Source organism: Tachyglossus aculeatus, unplaced genomic scaffold (assembly GCF_015852505.1).
Source record: "Tachyglossus aculeatus isolate mTacAcu1 unplaced genomic scaffold, mTacAcu1.pri scaffold_105_arrow_ctg1, whole genome shotgun sequence".
Lineage (NCBI taxonomy): Eukaryota > Metazoa > Chordata > Mammalia > Monotremata > Tachyglossidae > Tachyglossus > Tachyglossus aculeatus.
This window is the reverse complement of record NW_024044844.1, coordinates 1,569,987-1,590,799: the sequence shown is the minus strand read 5'-3', so window position 1 is coordinate 1,590,799 and position 20,813 is coordinate 1,569,987. Positions and strand designations below refer to the sequence as shown.

Genomic DNA, 20,813 nt, shown 5'->3' with positions numbered 1-20,813 from the left:
CAGCATGGCCTAGGGGATACGGCACAGGCCCTGGAATCAGAAGGTCATGTGTTCTAGTCCCGACTCTGTCACTTGTCTGCTGTGTGACCTTGGGCAAATAACTTCACTTCTTTGGGCCTCAGTTTCCTCATCTGTAAAATGGAGATTAAGACTGTGAGCTCCATGTGGGACAGGACTCTGTTCAACCTGATGGTCTTGTATCTACCCCAGTGCTTTGAACTGTGTTTGACACTTACTAAGCTTTTAACAAATTCCATCATTATTATTATTATCATCCTAAAGTTCAGGACAGTGTTTGACACATGAAAAAGTGCTGCATGAATACCGCAATTATTATTACCATTATTAGCGAGAGGAGGCTGCTTTCCTGGTACCCTAAGAGGGATTCAGGTTGGAAACAGGAGAGTCCCGTTTCCAAATGTCCTCATTCTCCTGTCACCCTGAATTATCAGGAATGGACTCATGGATGAGGAGATGAAAGCCAACACCATGTGGCTGTTCACCAGCAAAGAGGACTTCTCTTTCGTGTTTAGTAAGGCGCTGAGCATGATGGTCTGCCTCCCACAGAGGAGGACAAATAGGGGGACCAGGGCCACGACCCGCTTGGCCACCCTGACCTCGGGCATCGCCGCGGGGGGCCGTCCGGGCGTGTGGAGCTGTCAGACCTGCCGGTGGTGCCTGTGCAGGATAAACACCATGTAGCTGCTGGCCACACTCATGAACCCCAGGAAGAACAAGTCACTGAGGAAGAGCATGACGGCGATGAGCAGGGTGTTTTCCGTGCTGATGTTGACTTTGGAGCAATATTTGTGGTCCAGCATGAGGTGAACATTGCTGCTGTTCCGGGGGCCTGTAACATTAATGATCGTATCCAAATCAGTGAACAGGCTGAGTCCCCAGAACACGAGGCAGGAGGGGGATGATGCACTGGGGGCAACCTGGCTTTGACCGTGGCCCACCAGCGGGTCCCGATGATGACGATGACGGCCTAGACCACGCTCAGGAGGCAGGTGCTGCAGATGGCCAGACCCCGGCCCACTCAGTCCATATACGTGAGGATTTTACAACCAACATTGTTCAGGAAATTCCTCAGTCCCCAAACTGACAAGATCTCGGGCAAACCCCTGGTAAGAAGTACTATGGCGTTGGACAGGGCCAAGTGGAAAAGGATCAAGTCGGAGGAGCTGAGCTTCAGGCTGGCAGAGACCCTATGGGCATAGAACAGGAGGAGGAAAATATTTCCTGAGACCCCAACCCTGATCTGTAATAGCAGCACAAAACCAATAGAAAGGTCAACAGCATCTATTGTCGGACATTTCCAATTAGAAGAAGAGAAGGACACTCGCAAAGCTACCTGGAGGGGTCAGGTGAGAGAGAGGAAGGGGGGGGGAGGGAGAGAGACAAAGGACACCGAGGGACAAAGACAGAGATATCATTTTTTACTTTTCTATAACAAATCTCTAAACCACTTTTTATGGTATTTGTTACGTGCTTCTTCTTCTTATTATTATTATTTTTGTTGTTGTTGTACTTATTAAGTGCTTACGGTGTTCCAGATATTTTACTACGCACTGGGGTACATACAAGGTAATCAGGTTGGACACAGTCCCTTTCTCTCATAGGGGTCACAGTCTGAATCCTTATTTTACAGACACGGTAACTGAGACAGAGAGAAGTGAAGCGACTCGCTCAAGCTCACCCAGTAAGCAAGTGGTGGATCCAGGGTTAGAACCCAGGTCCTCTGACTCCCAGGCCCGTACTCTCTCCACTAATCCACACTGTTCATAAAACCAAATCAGTCCCAAATTTCTGGTTAGTTCTTCAGTCCAAGCCAAAGACTGTGTCCTGATGAGTGCTCTGTGGAAGAAGAATAGCACGTTCTAGTGGAGAGCACAAGGTCTCGGGAGTCCGGAGAACGTGGGTTCTCAACCCAGATGTGCCACTTGTCTGTTATGTGACCTTGGGAAAGTCATTTCCCTTCTCTGCACCTGTTATTTCACCTGTAAAATGGGGATTAAGACTTTGAACAGGGACTGGATCCAAGCTGATGAGCTTATACCTACCCCAGAGTTTAGCACAGTGCCTGACACATAGTAAGCGCTCACCAAATACCATAAAAAAGAGAATACTCCAGGATGCAAAGGCTCTCAGAATTTTGGGGAAGTACGCCGTGCATGTCCATCATTCTTGGGAGGACTCATCAGAGAGAGATGAGACTACCTGGGGTTGACCTCGAGTAGAATGAGGGGTGAGGGGTAGGACTGAGTGAAGAAATGACTTGGGTTTCAATCCCTCTGCTTCACTGGGTTAACGAGAGAATCTATAGAACCAAATACTTTGGTAGTGATAATTACGGTATTTGTTGAAATGTTTACTAAGTGCAAAGCACTTTACTAAACGCTGGGGAAGATACAAAATAATCATTTCAGAGTCCCTGTCTCACATGAGGCTCACAGTCTAAGTACGAGGGAGGACGAATATTCAATCCCTATTTTATGGATGAGGAAACTGAGGCACAGAGAAGTGAAGTGACTTGTCCACACACAGCAGGTGATTGGCAGAGTCAGGATTAGAACCCGGATCCTCTGACCCCTTCGTCTGTGTTCTGTCCGCTGAGACCGAGGTACAAGAGGACTTCAGAAATTCCACTCTAGCTCAGACCAACCCAATATTTGTGGAAGCACAAGGGTCAAGGCCTTGCATTTGCCCTCTTTCTCTCTCAGCCCTTTCAGCTCTAGGCCTGATGGATCACCCCTGGGTGTGGTTGTCAAGGCAATCAACTTCACAACCCAACTTCCCTTTGTTTTCTAGGTCTGTTGAAAGGAGTAACCGAAAACATGAAGCTACTCCTTTTGTGGGGCTGGGGGGCGCTTAATCTCTCTCTGCTTAAACAAGGTGAGGGGCTGGATGGGAAACCCCTTCCCAAGGAGGTATTGCTACCCATCCTGATGTATTTATCCTTATTTGTACTCTATGATTAAATCAGAAACTCTGGATTACTCAGAGGTGAGCTGGCAGTTGAGGAACTGCCCGTCAACTGGAGTGGAGTTAAGTTGAGGAAACTCTGCCCGTCAACCCTACTAGTGCTTGAAGAAGCGCTTGTAATAATAACCTTGTCTCTAACATACCTGCTCAAATAAAATGCGGAATCCATGAAGTTTTTCTTCCACATAGTCTACCCATTATCATCTTTCCGGACACTTGGTAGAACGGAGGTGGAGTTTTGATGTGTCCCATTACACCCATCTCCAACTGCAGTGACCCAAAACATTGCCTTTATCACCCCATTATAGACCAGGGGGGAAGCAACATGGTCTAATGGAAGAGCTGAGGCCTGGGTGTCAAAAGGACATGGGTTCTAATCCCGGATCCGGCACTTGTCTGCTGTGTGCCCTTGGGCAACTTCTCTGGTCCTCTGTTACCTCATCTGTAAAAAAGAGATTTAGACTGTGAGCCCAATGTGGGACAGGGTCTGTGTCCAATCTGACTATCTTGTATTTACCCCAGGGCTTAGAACACTGCTTGACACATTGTAAACCCTTAACAAGTACCATCATTATTATTATCTGAGACTTATATTAGGGGCTCTGCTGCCCATGCTTGCAGTATAATATTAATTTTATTATCATCATCATCATTATTAAGGTATTTTCATTCATTCATTCATTCAGTCATATTTATTGAGCACTTACTCGTTAAGTGCTTACTATATGCCAAGCACTGTGATAATGCTGGGGTAGATACGAGTTCATCAGGTCCCAAATGGAGATCACAGTGCAAGTAGGAGGGATAAAAGGGAACGAGCTTGGCCTAGTGGAAAGGACCCAAGCCTGGAAATCAGAGGGCCTGGATTCTAATCCCAACTCTGTCACTTGTCTGCCAATTGACCTTGGGCAAGTTTCTGAACTTCTTTGGGCCTCATGTACCTTATCTATAAAATGGAGAAAAATCCTCCTCCCTCCAATTTAACCTGTGAGCACTCATTGGGAAAGGGACTGTGCCTTACATTAGCTCAAACCAAAAAAAAAAAGGTATTGAATCCCCATTTTACAGATGAGGGATGTGAGAAGTGAAGCAACCTGCCCAGGTTCACACAGAAGATAACTGACAGAGCCAGGGTTAGAACCCCGGGGAGAGAACAATGTAATGTAGTCGGAGGAGTGGAGGAGGAGTGGGTCCGCCTGGCCCGAGATGTCCCTGGAGCAGGACAACGTCAAGCAGACCGTCTTCTGCTACACCAAAGGTCGGTGGGCCGCAGGGGAGAGACTGTATAGATGTATATATGTTTGCACGTATTTATTACTCTATTTATTTTATTTGTACAGATTGATTCTATTTATTTTATTTTGTTAATATGTTTTGTCCTGTTGTCCGTCTCCCCCTTCTAGACTGTGAGCTCTGGGTAGGGACTGGGTAGGGAACGTCTCTATATGTTGCCAACTTGTACTTCCCAAGCGCTTAGTCCAGTGCTCTGCACACAGTAAGCACTCAATAAATGCGATTGAATGAATGAATGAATGAATGAATGAATGAATGAATGAACCAGACCATCTTCTGACACCAAAGGTCGGCGGGCCCCGGGGGAGAGACGCGCGGAGATGGGCGGGAGTCCGGGGGGAGAGACTGCATAGATGTATATATGTTTGTACGTATTTATTACTCATTTATTTTATTTGTACAGATTGATTCTATTTATTTTATTTTGTTAATATGTTTTGTCTTGTCTGTCTCCCCTTTCTAGACTGTGAGCCCACTGTTGGGTAGGGACCGTCTCTATATGTTGCCAACTTGTACTTCCCAAGAGCTTAGTACAGTGCTCTGCACACAGTAAGCGCTCAATAAATACGATTGAATGAATGCATGAATGAATGAATGGAGTCGATAGACACACATTTGCCCACTTCCACCTCCCTGTTGTCCCGACAGTTTGACAAGTTGAGCCTCGAGTTTTCGCCCTGATGAATAAATATGTACAAATATACACAAGTGCTGTGGGGAGAGGAAGGGGGGTAGGGCAGAGGGAGGGAGGGGGGCGATGGAGAGGGGAGGAGGAGGAGAGGAAAAGAGGGTCTCAGACTGGGAAGGCTTCCTCTAGGAGGTGAGATCTCAATAAGGCTTTGAAGGGAGGAAGAGAACTAGTTTGGCAGATGTGTGGAGGGAGGGTTTTCCAGGCCAGAGGCAGGACGTGGGCCAGGGATCGACGGCGGAACAGGCGAGAATGACGCATAGTGAAGAGTGGCATAGCGGCAGAGGAGCAGAGTGTGCGGGCTGGAGTGTAGAAGGAGAGAAGGGAGGTGAGGTAGGAGGGGGCGAGGTGATGAACTGTTTTGAAACAGAGAGTAAGGAGTTTTTGCTTGATTAGAAGGTTGATAGGCAACCACTGGAGATTCTTAAGGAGGGGAGTAACATGCCCGGAGCGTTTCTGTAGGAAGATAATCCGGGCAGCAGAGTGAACTAGCCAGGAGGGGAGGGATAAGAACGGGTCCAGAGGATGGTGAGAGTGAGAGAGGGGTTGACTGAGAAGAAGGAGGACGAGGAGGAGGAAGAGTGAGAGGCTGGAGAAGATCTGACTTCAGCCTGGTAGGACAGGGTACACTCAACTCCGTCGCTGTGTGCCTCAGGTAACTGAAGCACAGAAACGTTACATGACCCAGGATTATGCAACAGGCAAGTGGTGGAGTCGGAATTAGAACCCTGGTCCTCTGACACTCAGCTCCATGTTCTTTCCACGAGGCACATTCCCAGGGTTAACCAGTCATTGCCCCCATCCCACAGTCCCATCTAAGACCACGGGAGAAACATTGCCGCCCTGAATCCTCACTTTCCAAGTTAAGGCTCTGTCCTTACTCATCCATCTTCTTCGCTCACACTGCAGATTGATTCTGAGGCTAAGAATCCTCAGAATCAGTCCCTTATCAGTCCCTTTTCTCATCTCTTTCCCTCCCCCAGAGACTCATTAATGTTCGTGGGTGTGTTTGTGTGAGTGTGTGAGGGAATGACTGAGCATCGATTTGTTCTGGCGTTCCAACTGGGATATCCCCGGAAAGGCCCACTTTCCCCTCCCCGTTGTCCCGACAATTTGACAAGTCGAGCCTCGAATTTTCCCCGTGATGATCCGCTGATAATTCACCTTCCGAGACAATGTGTCAGCCTCAGCGCTATGTCCGGCTGCTCCAAGATACCTCCCGGCTCCCACTCTCACGGGCTCGGCCGTTAGCCCAGTCTGCGTGATGTGTGTGTGTGTGTGTGTGTGTGTGTGTGTGTGTGTGTGTGTGTGTGTGAGATACTACCATTGCAAGCGCTATGCATGGTCAGAGTTGCTCCAATAACAAAGTCTCTATCAGCCCAGTCTGTATATATTCGTCTCGATGTAATCTTCACTTCGGAATGCAATTCTTATGGTATTTGCTAAATGCTTACTACGTGTCAAACGAGTAGTGGGTAGAGCAGTGGCTTGGGAGTCATATGTACAGCCTTTTGTCTGCTGGGTGACCTTGGGCAAGTCACTTCACTTTTCTGTGGCTCAGTTGCCTCATCTGTAAAATGGGGATTAAGACACAGAGCCCCATCTGGAACTGTTCAACCTGATTATCTTCTGTTCATTCATTTACTCATTCAGTTGTATTTATTGAATGCTTATTGTGTGCAGAGCACTGTTCTAAGCTCTTGGAAAGTACAATTCAACAACAAAGAGAGACAATCCCTGCCCACAAAAGGCTCACAGTCTAGAAGGGGGGAGACAGATATCAAAACACGTAAACAGGCATCAATAGCATCAGTATAAATAAATAGAATTTTATATATTATATAAAATAATAATATAATATATAGATATAGATATAGATATATAGATATATATATATATATACATATATATGGCTTCATGGTTCCCTTTCCCTCCTCATAAGAATCGTGTATTCTAACTCTATCACACTCTCGCAAGAGCTCAGTATACTGAACTCTGCACACAATAAGGGCTCAATCAATACCATTGACTGACAGAATGATTGACTAACCAAGAAGGGAGAAGGGAAAGGGATCTCTGCTAAACTGTCTTCTCCCAGATTCTCCCATATCAGAACTAGTAAAACAGGCATTGAAATAAATAAATAGAATTATATATATGTACATATATACAGAAGTGTTGTGGGACTTGGGGGTAGAGGAAAGGGAGTGAGACGGGGAGAGGATGCGTGGTGGAGCTGAGTAAAAGGGGGACTTAGTCCTCAGTGCTTAGTACAGTGCCTTTCACATAGTAAGAACTTGACAAATACCACAGAAAAGTACTGTACTAAACAATGCTATAGATACAAGATAATCAGGTCCCACATGGGGCTCACAGTCTAAGTAGGAGAGAGAACAGGTATTAAGTACCCATTTTTCAGTTGAGGGAACTGCGACAGACAAGTGAAATGACTTGCCCAAGTACACGCAGCAGGCACGTGGCAGAGCAGGGGTTAGAAACCAGGTCCTCTGACTCCCAGGCCATTAGGCCATTAGGCCATGCTGCTACTCTGTATTCTCCCTCTCCCTCTAGACTGTAAGCTTGTACTTGGAAGGAAACGTGTCTACCAACTCTTTCGTTCTGTACTCTTCCAAGCATGTAGTTCGGTGTTCTCCACTCAGTAAGTGCTCAGGAAATTCCATCGATTGATTCGTTGATTGATTTAAAGCTCATGGTCAAAAATGACTACCGCTACCCTGTGAACTGAAAACTCCTTCTGTAGACTGTAAGATCCTTCCAGGAAGGCATCATGTCTACCTACTCTATTGCATTGTACTCTCCCAAGTGCTTGATATAGTGCTCTGCACACAGTAATAAATGAATACCATTGATTGATTACTCCTTGGATTTCAGATGGATGTTGTGATTGGTGGGGAGGGAGAAATCTGTGGATTTTAGAGACAATATTCCCACCCAGAGTTCCCAGCCATGTCCATCATCAACCCACTCTTACTCTCCTCAGCTGCTGCTTTGGTGGAGATTTCATTCATTTATTCATTCAGTCGCATTTAATGAGCTTTTATTGGGTGCGCAGCACTGTACTAAGCACTTGGGGGAGTAAAATGCAACAATAAAAAGACACATTTCCTGCCCACGATAAGTCCGATCGACCCTCCTCTGGGAGAAGACAGTTTAGCAGAGACCCCTTTCCCTTCTCCCTTCCTGGTTTGTCAATCATTCTTTCAGTCAGTGGTATTGATTCAGCCCTTATTGTGTGCAGAGTTTTATAGTGAGCTCTTGCGAGAATATGATAGAGTTAGAAGACACCATTCCTATGAGGAGGATAAGCCAATCGACTTTATGGACAGAGATCCATTTCCCAACATTGAGTATTTTAGAGGCCACATTATGTAATGACTAGTTTTTTTTTAATGGTACATGTTAAATGCTTACCATGTGCCAGGAACTGTCCTAATCACTGAGGAATATGCAAGATAGTCTGGTTGGATACAGTCCATGTCCCACACGGGGCTCACAGTCTTAATTCCCATTTTACATATGAGGAATTGAGGCACAGAGAAGTCAGAACCCTTCCTCATCTAATCCCGGCTCTGCCACTCGTGTGCCATGTGACCTCTGGTGAGTCATTTTGCTGTGCCTCAGTCCCCTCATCTGTAAAATGGGAATTAAGACTGTGAGCCGATTGTGGACAGGGACTATGTCCAACCCAATTGTCTTGCATCTACCCCAGCTCTTAGAACAGTGCCTGGCACATCGTGCTTAACAAAGTGCTCAAGTACTTAAAACAATGCTGTGGGCACAGTAAGTGCTCAATAAACACGATCAGCTTACTACCTAAGTAGGAAGGAACACAGGAGAACTGAGGCACAAAGTAGTTAAGCAACTGGCCCAAAGTCACACATCAATTATTTTGCAGAGCAGGGATGAAGAAGCAGTGTGGATTAGTGGATTGAGCATGGGTAGTGCCTGGCACATAGTAAGCACTTAATAAATACCTGGGAGTCAGAAGGAACTGGGTTCAAATCCTGGCTCTGCCACATGTCTGCTCTGTGACCTTGGGCACATCATTTGCTGCTCCTGCATGTTAATTGATAACTGCTCTCTGTGATACGATTGATTGATTAATTAATTCATTCATTCATTCAATCGTATTTATTGAGCGCTTACTGTGTGCAGAGCACTGTACTAAGCGCTTGGGAAGTGCAAGTTGGCAACATATAGAGACGGTCCCTACCCAACAGCGGGCTTCCCCGCTTTTCTTCCCCCCTTTAAATCCCATATTATTCGCCTCTACCACCCCCTCCAGATTCTTGTAGCCGTCATCTACCGCCCCCTAGCCCCACATCCAACATTTTGTAACGATTTTGACCCCTTTCTCACCTTCCTTCTCTCCTTTTCCATGCCCACTCTGATCCTCGGAGACTTCAACATCCACATGGACGTCCCTGGTGACTCCTCCGCCGCCCGCCTTTTACCTCTTCTTGACGATTCCAACTTCCTGCTCCACCCCACCTCGCCCACTCACCAATTTGGTCACACTCTCGACCTCATCATCTCCTACCGTTGCACTATCTCCACCCTCACCAACTCTGAAATCCCTCTCTCTGAATATAGACTTCTAACATGCCTCCTGACTCACACTCCTCCCCCCTTACTACCCCACAGAGACCTCTGCTCTCTCAGCCTCATCCATCTTTTTCAGCGCATCACACCCGACCTCGTCTCCCTACCCCCTCTACCCAATCCTGATGACCAGATTACTGCTCTTAACTCCACCCTACCTACTCAACTCAACTCGTTCGCTCCCCTTTCCCTTCTCCGCTCTCGCACCACTAACTCACAGCCTTGGATCAATGCCACTGTCTGTTGCCTTCGGTCTTATGTTCGAGCTGCTGAACGCTGCTGGCGAAAGTCTAAACACCAAGCCAACCTTGTTTACTTCAAGTTTATCCTTTCCTGCCTTAACTTTGACCTCTCCTCTGCCAGGCAAAACTATTTCTCCTCCCTTATTGACACCCATGCCCATCATCCCCGTCAGCTGTTCCGTACATTTAACTCCCTTTCTCAGGCGCCCTGTTCCTCCCCCTCCTCCATACCTCAGCCCAAAAGATCTGGCCTCCTACTTCATTAGTAAAAATAACTCGATCAGGTCTGAGCTCCCCAAAGTCACTCCTCCCCCTTCTCCAACCCCCGCCCCCCCGCTCTCAACCCTCTGCGCTATTCCCCCATCCTTCTCAGCAGTATCTTCAGATGAGGTATCCTCCCTCCTCTCAAGTGCTACTCCAGCCACCTGCATTTCTGAACCCATTCCCTCTCATCTTATGAAATCTCTCGCCCCTTCCCTCCTCCCCTCTGAAACGTCCATCTTCAACCGCTCACTCTCCACTGGTTCCTTCCCCTCTGCCTTCAAACATGCCCACGTCTCCAACATCCTAAAAAACCCTCTCTTGATCCCACCTCCAATTCTATTTATCGCCCTATCTCCCTCCTAACCTTTCTATCCAAATTCCTAGAACGTGTCGTCTACACTCGCTGCCTCGAATTGTTCAACGCCAACTCTCTCCTTGACCCCCTCCAATCTGGCTTCCGTCCCCTACACTCCACCTAAACCGCCCTCCCGAAGGTCACCAATGACCTCCTTTTTGCCACATCCAAAGGCTCATACACTATCCTAGTCCTCCTCGACCTCTCAGCTGCCTTCGACACTGTGGATCACCCCCTTCCCCTCAACACGCTATCCAACCTTGGCTTCACAGACTCCGTCCACTCCTGGATCTCCTCTTAACCCTCCGGCTGTTCATTCTCAGTCTCCTTTGCATGCTCCTCCTCCCACTCCCATCCCCGTACTGTAGGGGCTCCTCAAGGGTCAGTTCTACATCCCCTTCTGTTCTCTATCTACATTCACTCCCTTGGTGAACTCATTGGCTCCCACGGCTTCAACTATCATCTCTATGCTGATGACACCCAAATCTACATCTCTGTCCCTGTTCTCTCTTCCTCCCTCCAGGCTCGTATCTCCTGCCTTCAGGACATCTCCAGCTGGATATCTGCCCGCCATCTAAAATGAAACATGTCCAAGACTGAACTCCTTATCTTCCCTCCCAAACCCTGCCCTCTCCATGATTTTCCCGTTACTGTAGACAGCACTACCATCCTTCCCTTCTCACAAGCCCGCAACCTTGGTGTCATCCTCGACTCTGCTCTCTCGTTCAGCCCACACATCCAGTCCGTCACCAAAACCTGCCGGTCTCACCTCAATACCATCACCAAGATCCACCCTATCCTCTCCATCCAAACCGATACCTTGCTGGTTCAATCTCTCATCCTATCCCGACTGGATTACTGCATCAGCCTCCTCTCTGATCTCCGATTCTCCTGTCTCTCCCCACTTCAGTCTATACTTTGCTCTGCTGCCCGGATTATCTTTGTACAGAAACAATCTGGGCATGTGAGTCCCCTCCTCAAAAATCTCCAGTGGTTGCCTGTCATCCTATGCATCAGGAAAAAAACTCCTCACTCTCGGCATCAAGGCTCTCCATCACCTCGCCCCCTCCTACCTCACCTCCCTTCTCTCATTCTACACTGCAGCCCGCACCTTCCACTCCTCTCCCACTAACTAACCTTCTCACTGGGCCTCGTTATCACCTGTCCTGCCGTCGACCCCGGCCCACGTCCTTCTCCTGGCCTGGAATGCTCTCCGTCCACACATCCGCCAAGCAAGCTCTCTTCCTCCCTTCAAAACCCTACGAGATCTCACCTCCTCCAGGATGTCTTCCCAAACTGAGCCCCCTTTTTCCTCTCTTCCATCCCATCCCCACCTGACCTACCTTCTTCCCCTCCCCACAGCACTTTTATATATTTGTGCGTATTTTTCACTCCATTATTTTACTTGTACATATTTACTATTCTATTGATTTGTTAATGATGTGCATAGAGCTCTAATTATATTTGTTCTGACGATTTTGACACTGGTCCACATGTTTTGTTTTGTTGTCTGTCTCCCCCTTCTAGACTGTGAGACCGTTGTCGGGTAGGAACCGTCTCTATATGTTGCCTACTTGTACTTCCCAAGCGCTTAGTACAGTGCTCTGCATACAGTAAGCGCTCAATTAATACCATTGAATGAATGAATGAATGAGTGAATGAATTTAACTTCTCCAGGCCTCAGGTACCTCATCTGCATAATTGGAATTAAGAGTGTGAGCCCCATGTGGGACAGGGACTGTGTCCAACCTAATTGACCTGTATCTACCCCAACGCTTAGAACAGTGCTTGACACGTAGTAAAAGCTTAACAAGCACCATTATTCATAGAAGTATTATTATTAACCCAGGTCCTTTTACCCCAAGGCCCATGCTCTTTCCACAAGGCCATGTTGCTGCTCCAAGTACCGGGAGCCTCCTCCCAAAGCCTCTTCCAAATTATAGGGTGACTGGGGGGTATGAGAAATCTACATGTGGATATTTCCCTCCCGTCTTCTCCCTCTCCTTGACCAGATGATGAAGACAAGACATGCCAATAGGGGCAATGGCCCAGCATCGGCTGTGTCTCTGCGTGAGCTGGAGCTGAGAGTGTCAGGAACGGCCCAGAGACACGGACCTGGCTACTGGCACCCCCTCCTACCTCACCTAACTACTCTCCTACTAAAGCCTAGCCCGCACACTTGGCTCCTCCAATGCTAACCTTGTCACTGAACCTCGACCTTGTCTATCTTGCCCACATCCTGCCTCTGGCCTGGAACGCCCTTCATCCTCATATCCTCAGATAATGACTCTCTCCCACTTCAAAGCCTTATTGAAGGCACATCTCCTCCAAGAGGCCTTCCCTGACTAAGCCCTTCTTTGGTCTTCTCCAACTCCCCTCTGCGTTGTTCTGACTTGCTCCTTTATTCATCGCCTCTCCCAGCCACATAGCACTTATGTACATACCTGTTATTTATTTATTTATTTATTTATTTATTTATTTATTTATTTATGTATGTATGTATTTATTTATTTATATAAATGTCTGTCTCCCCCTCTAGACTGTAAGCCCATTGTGGTCAGGGAAAGTGTCTGTTTATTGCTATATCATACTCTCCAAATCGCTTAGTACAGTGCTCTACACACAGTAAGTGCTCTATGAATGTGACAGTGAATGAACGAAAAAGCCCGGATAATAATAATAATAATAATAATAATAACAATAATAATAATAATAATGGCATTTATTAAGCACTTAATATGTGCAAAGCACTGTTCTAAGCGCTGGCATAGAATGCTAAGCTTCCACGTGTCTACAGGAGCGTCTCACGGGGGCTAACACGATGAGGACTCTGAGCTCATCTTTTCCCAGCTCGGGAGAGATTATGGGGAAGGAAAAAGCAGGCATATCCAGGGGTTTCCCTGTCGGAGAGTCAGAGTGGATTAAAATTCAGTCATCCACTCATTCAGGCACGGGCTAATCTACCCCTGAAGGAGGGGAGGCTTAAAAAAAGTGGATGATAAATTCCACTTCGGCCCATTCCTGCCAGAGTCTGATTGACTGCCCTCTGCCCTTCCGGTCAGTGAGAGCGATGCGGGTGGGTGAGTTGCCTCTCCACCACAGAATTTCTGGATTTCAAGTTGCTTTTGAATGGGGACTTGGGAGCTTTGGACTGGAGCAGTATAGTGGGAGCCCTCGGTAGCCATTTCTGAACCAGCCTTCTTACACAATTCTCACTTCGTCCATCCCCAAGACCTCTGGAGAAGGGGCCCCTTTGAATTAGATGGGATAACCTCATATCTGCGGTGTTGGAAGGGTCAGTTTCTGGGTTTATTTATAGATGGTATTTGTTAAATGCTTACTATGTTTCCCCCTCCTCCCACTCCCTCTCCCCCTCCCCATCCCCCCACCTTACCTCCTTCCACTCCCCACAGCACCTGTATATATGTTTGTACATATTTATTACTCTATTTATTTTACTTGTACATATTTACTATTTTATTTATTTTATTTTGTTAATATGTTTTGTTTTGTTGTCTGTCTCCCCCTTCTAGACTGTGAGCCCGTTGTTGGATAGGGACCGTCTCTATTTGTTGCCAACTTGTTCTTCCCAAGCGTTTAGTACACTGCTCTGCACACAGTAAGCGCTCAATAAATACGATTGAATGAATCAATGAATGAATGAACCACCTTTCTGTGGTCGGGCACAAATGCCTGTCCCACATGGGTCTCACAGTCTAAGGAGTACGGAGGGTACTTTAATCCTCATTTCATAGAGGATTATAGAGGATAGGTAACTGAGGCCTGAGGGAAAGAGAAGAGCAAGGGCCTGGGAGTAAAAGGACCTGGGTTCTAATCCTAGTTCTTTCATTGTAATTTTATTTATTTATACTAATTCCTGTCTTCCCTTCTAGTCCATAAGATCATGGTAGGCATGGAATGTGTCTGCTATATTGTTATATTGTACTCTCCTAAGCGCTTAGTAGAGCGCTCTGCACACAGTAAGCACTTCATAAATATGATTGAATGACGGCTGTGAGACCTTGGGCAAATCATTTCACCTTTCTGCTTCAGTTTCTTCATTTTCAAAATTGGGAGTTAAAACCTGTACTCTCTTCTACTTAGATGGTGAGACCCATGTAGAACAGGGACTGTGTCGAGCTTGGTTAACTTTATCAACCAGAGTGTTTAGAACAGTGCCTTGAAAATAGTAAGTGCATTACAAATGCCATAAACGAATAAGCTGACATCTGGGGCAGCATCCTCGGAAAGGAGAGATGCAACCTCAGATGAGTCCCACTGGTAGACACAAAAAGCAGTGTCGCCTAGTGGATAGAACACGGTCCTGGGAGTCAGAAGGATCTGGGTTCTAATCCTGACTCCATCATGTTTCTGCTGGGTAATCTTGGGCAAATCACTTCAATTTTCTATGCCTCAGTTACCTCATTTGTAAAATGTAGAGTAAGAAGGTGATCCCCTTGTGGGACAGGGACTGTGTCCAACCCGATTTGCTCAGATTCCCGCCAGTGGTTAGAACAGTGCCTGGCACATACTAAGCGCTTAACAAATGCCACAATTATTAGTAATATCATTATCATTACCATTATCATTAGTAATTATAATAATACTAATTATGGCATTGTTAAGTGCTTACTATGTGCAAAGCACTGTTCTAAGAGCTGGGGAGGATACAAGTTGATCAGGTTGTCCCACGTGGGGCTCACAGTCTTAATTCCCCATTTTACAGATGAGGTAACTGAGGCACAGAGAAGTTAAGTGACTTGCCCAAAGTCACACAGCTGACAATTGGCGGAGCCGGAATTTGAACCAATGACCTCTGACTCTCAAGCCCGTGCTCTTTCCACTAAGCCACGCTGCTTCTCTCGTAAAAAGGACAGGGACCACTGAATCGATGAATCAACGAGGATTAGTAAGTGAATCCCTGCTTGCAGAGCACCAGACTGTGTGCTTGAAGAATGTGATAAAAGCAGAAAACTTGACCCTCAGGGAGCTTGCAATATAATGTGGGAGACAGACTGGCGCACATTAATAATAGCCATTATAGTGATGGCACTTGTTAAGCATTTGCTATGTGCCAAGCACTGTTCCATGTTCTGAGACAGACACAAGGTAATCACACTGGACACAGTCCCTATCCCACAAAGGGTTCACAGCCTCACGGTCCAACCTTATTATCTCATATCTACACCAGTGCTTAGAACAGTGCTTGACACATATGAAGTGTTTAATAAATACCATCTCTTATTTATCCCCATTTTCCATATGAGGTAATTGAGGTCCAGAGAAGTTAAGTGACTTGCCCAAAGTCACACAGCAGAAAGGAGCCAGGACTAGAACGCAGGTCCTTCTGGCTCCCAGCCCGTGCTCTATCCACTAGGCCGCGCTGCTTCTCACAGCCTATGAAGGCAGCTGAAAGACGAATGCTACAGTGATTCATAGGAGGCTGGCAGGGTTAGTCAATGAATAAGGGTTATGTTCCGTCAGGATGGGTTTGGACTTTTCCTTCAGTTTGAAGATGAGGCTGCTGACTATGAGATGAATGTGTTTGAGGGAACATTCCTTGTCTACTTGGACTCTGACCCCCACATGAGACAGGGACTCTTTCCTGCGCTTCGTACAGTGCCTGGCATGTAGCAAGTACTTAACAAATACCATTACAAGAAAGAAAAGGGTGTGGACTCAATTTCATTGCAAGTAAAATGGAAATCTCATCCCTTCCTGCTAACTCACCCTAGGCATTCATTCACTCATTCATTAAATTGCATTTATTGAGCTCTTACTGTCTGCAGAGCACTTTGCTAAGCACTTGGGAAAGTACAATACACCAATAAACAGTGACATTCCCTGCCCCAGTCGTGGGGTAACTTCCCCTACCATCCCCCAGACTCCTCTATTTTACTCCACAACCCTTTTTAAACTTTCTTCCCCCATTTTCCTCACCCCGTTATGCTTCTGAAAATTACTTCTCTATTACTTTCCCTTCCCTGTGACCTCACCCTCACTATTGCTGTGACTTCAAACTAGTGCCCAAAAGGAGGCTATTGCTATTAAAAAATCCCAACTGATGTATCGTAAAAGTGAAACCTGGTGTAAATTTCGCTATGTTGTCAATTCTGTTCATCATTGTAAATGCCAAGGACGTCTTGTTGATACAATTTTTGTGATTTTTGTTGCTCACTTACTATGTGTCAGACCCTGTATGCAGCGTTGGTACAGATACAAGCTAATCAAGTTGGAGACAGTCCCTGTCCCAAATAGGGCTCACAGTCTTAATCCCCACTATACAGATGAGGTAATGAGGCAAGAGAGAATGTCCACATTAACTTTTTCCCTCCAATTCCTCCGTCTTTTTCACCCTTGCTCACTTTCTCTTACTCCCTTTCCTCATTCTTTCTCACCCTTGTTCTTTTTCTCCCCTTCCTTTTTCGTTGTTCTCAATCTCTCTCCCCCCTTCCTCAGTCTTTCTCACCCTTGCTTTCTTTTTCTCCCCTTCCTCATTCCTTGCTCATTCTCTTTCTCTCCCTCCTCTTCCTCACTTTCTCGCCCTTGTTCTCTCTCTCCTCTTCCTCACTCCTCACTCATTCTTTCTCTACCCTTCCTCACTCTCACCCTTGCTCTCTCCCTCTCTCCCCTTCCTCATTTTTTTCACCCTTATTCTCTTTCTCACTCCCCTTCTTCATTCTACCTCTCTTTCTCTCTCCCTTTCCTCACTCTTACCCTTGCTCTCTCCCTTTCGCTCTCCCCGTTCCGCACCCTTTCTCACCCTTGCTCTTTTTCTCTCTACATTTCTTCACTCTTTCTCTCTTCGTCTCTCCTTCCTCACTGTTTCTCACTCTTGCTCTTTTTCTCTCTCCCCTTCTTCACTCTTTCTCTCTTCCTCTCTCTCTCCTTCCTCATTCTTTCTCGCCTTTGCTCTTTCTCTCTGCCCTTCCTCACTTTCTTATGTCATTCTCTCCCTCCCTTTCCTCCCTCTCACCCTTGCTCTCCCCCCGTCCCCTTCCTCACGCTATCTCACCTTTGCTGTCTTTCTTTAACTCCCCTTCCCCATTCTTTCTCACCCTTGTTCTTTTTCTCTTTCTTCCCTTCCACATTCTGTCTCGCCCTTGTTCTTCCCCTTCTCTTCCTCAGTCTTTCTTACTCTGGCTCTCGTTATCTCTCTTCCCTTCCTCCATCTTTCTCAGCCTTGCTTTCTTTATCTCTCTCCCCTTATTCACTGTTTCTTAACCTCTCTCTCTCTCTCTCTCTCTCTCTCTCTCTCTCTCTCTCTCTCTCTCTCTCTCTCTCTCTGTCTTCCTCTCATTTTGCTCTGCAGGCCTCTTCCAGGTCTAACTGGAAATTCACGAAGATGAATGCCATGGAATTTGCGGGGCGGCAGAATTTGTGATGCTATTGCAGATGAGCACTGGGATCTCGGGAAATTTATTTCTCCTTCTGTTTTACATCCACCTGGCCTCCAGCAGCGCCTGGCTCAGCTCCTCAGACTTGATCCTCGCCCATCTGGCATTGGCGAACACCACAATATTTCTCACCAGGGGCATCCCGGACACACTTTCAGATTGGGGATGGAGATTTTTCCTGGGCAATGTGGGGTGTAAAACACTTCTGTATCTGTACCGAGTGGCCCGGGGCCTTATCTGTGTCACCTGCCTCCTGAGCGTCTTCCAGGCTTTCACCATCAGACCCAGAACTCCCCGGTGTGCCCGAATCAAGGCCAGATTCCCCAAGTGTGTCGTCCCCTTCTTCCTCCTGTCCTGGGTCCTCAATCCGTTGATTTACATTAGTGTGCCAATGGGCGTGAGAGGCGCCCAGAACAGCAGCATTATTTCAATACCGCTGGATCTCAAATATTATTCACCAGTCTATATTGTTGCACAAAGACTCTTGGTCATATTCAAAAATCCTCAAAAATCTCCAGTGGCTACCAATCAATCTGCGCATCAGACAGAAACTCCTCACCCTGGGCTTCAAGGCTGTCCATCACCTCGCCCCCTCCTACCTCACCTCCCTTCTGTTCTTCTACAGCCCAGCCCGCACCCTCTGCTCCTCTGCCGCTAATCTCCTCACCGTACCTCGTTCTCGCCTGTCCCGCCATCGACCCCCGGCCCACGTCATCCCCCGGCCTGGAATGCCCTCCCTCTGTCCATCCGCCAAGCTAGCGCTCTTCCTCCCTTCAAGGCCCTGCTGAGAGCTCACCTCCTCCAGGAGGCCTTCTCAGACTGAGCCCCTTCCTTCCTCTCCCCCTCGTCCCCCTCTCCATCCCCCCATCTTACCTCCTTCCCTTCCCCACAGCACCTGTATATATGTATATATGTTTGTACATATTTATTACTCTATTCATTTATTTATTTTACTTGTACATATCTATTCTATTCATTTTATTTTGTTAGTATGTTTGGTTTTGTTCTCTGTCTCCCCCTTTTAGACTGTGAGCCCACTGTTGGGTAGGGACTGTCTCTATATGTTGCCAATTTGTACTTCCCAAGCGCTTAGTACAGTGCTCTGCACATAGTAAGCGCTCAATAAATACGATTGATGATGATGATGATGATATTCATTCATTCAATCGTATTTATCGAGCACTTACTGTGTGCAGAGCACTGTATGAAGCGCTTCGGAAGTACAAGTTCATATCAGCCGTGATCTCCCTCCAGGATCTATTCTTCGTGGAGCTCATGAGCGTGGCCAGTGGCTACCTGGTCTGGGTCCTGTACAAGCACCACCGGCAGGTCCGACACCTCCAGGTGCCCGGACAGTACCCCGGGATGATGCCTGAGGTCAGAGCAGTCAAAGGAGTCGTAGCCCTGGTCACCCTCTTCGTCCTCCACTACGGGTGACAGTCCATCATGCTGAGCATTTTAATAAATGTGAAAGAGAAGTCAGCTTTGCTGGTGAACAGTCACCTGATGTTGTCCTTCACATTCTCAGTCATCAGTCCCTTCCCTATGGTTTCCGAGGACAGGAGGATGAGAAGATTCTGGAAGACAGAATCTCCAGTTTCCAACATGGGTCCCTCATAGGAAGGACCCGGAAGGATCCCTGTCTGCACACCTCATCCCACCAGAATAGGGTGACCAGGCGTCCCAGACGGGGTGGCACCGAACTAGTGATGAAGGGGTCTTGTCCCTCATCCCCCAGGGCTCAGGCGGTTATAGGCGTGGTCAAGGCGGCTTCTGTCTTCCTGACGGGGCTTGAGGTGGTAGCCTGCCTCCAACCCTGGGAAGCAGTATGGCCTAGTAGAGAGAGCACAAGCCTGGGCGTCAAAAGGACCTGGGTTCTAATCCTGGCTCTGCCACTTATCTGCTGTGTGATAATAATAATAATAATAATAATAATAATAATAATAATGGCATTTATTAAGCGCTTACTATGTGCAAAGCACTGTTCTAAGCGCTAGGGTAGATACAAGCTAATCAAGTTGTCCCACTTGGGGCTCACAGACGTAATCCCCATTTTCCAGATGAGAGAACTGAGGCCCAGAGAAGTGAAGTGACTGGCCCAGAGTCACATAGCTGACAAGTGGCGGAGCCGGGATTTGAACCCATGGCCTCTGACTCCAAAGCCCGGGCTCTTTTCCACTGAGCCACGCTGCTTCCCCAGCGTGATCTTGGGCAAGTCACTTCACTTCTCTGGGTCTCAGTTACCTCATCTGTAAATTGGGGATTAAGACTGAGAGCCCCATGTGGGACACGGATTTAGTTCAACCTGCTTACCTTGTATCTCCCTCAGCGCTTAGAACGTTGCATGAGACGTAGTAAACGTTTAGCAAATACCACGATCATCATCACCCCAGTTCTGTCTGCATTGTGATCTCCCCTTCCCCATCTTGGTAAAAATTGATCTGGACCTGCCTCATGGGGACAGAGACATTGGTTCTGCTCAGCAGGGTGAGACCAAATATCCATCAATCTATCAATCGCATTTATTCAGCATTTATTGTGTACACAGCACTGTACTCAGCACTTGGGAGAGTACAATATAACAGAGTTGGTAGGCGTGTTCCCTGCCCTCAGTGATCTTACAGTCTAGAAGGGCAGACAGACTTCAATGAATAATGCTCAATAATAATAATAATTATTGTATAATATGATTATTATTATTAGGGTGTTTGTGAAATCCTTACTATGTGCCAACCACTGTTCTAAGCGCTGGGGTAGATATGAAGTAATCAGGTTAATCCCCATTTTACAGATGAGGTAACTGAGGCCTAGGGAAGTTAAGTGATTTGCCCAAGGTCACACAGCAAGCATGTGGCAGAGCTGGGATAAAAACCCAGGACCTTCTGACTTCCAGGTCCATGCTCTATCCATTCAGCCATACTGTTTGTCTTACTGGGTGCAGGGCACTATCCTATGCCCTTGGGAGA

General features: G+C 47.0%; 1 pseudogene; it reads left to right on the top strand.

Annotated features, from left to right (window-relative positions):
• Nucleotides 1-17,833: 17,833 nt before the first annotated feature.
• On the top strand, nucleotides 17,834-19,467 carry LOC119922508 (annotated as a pseudogene).
• Nucleotides 19,468-20,813: the final 1,346 nt, after the last annotated feature.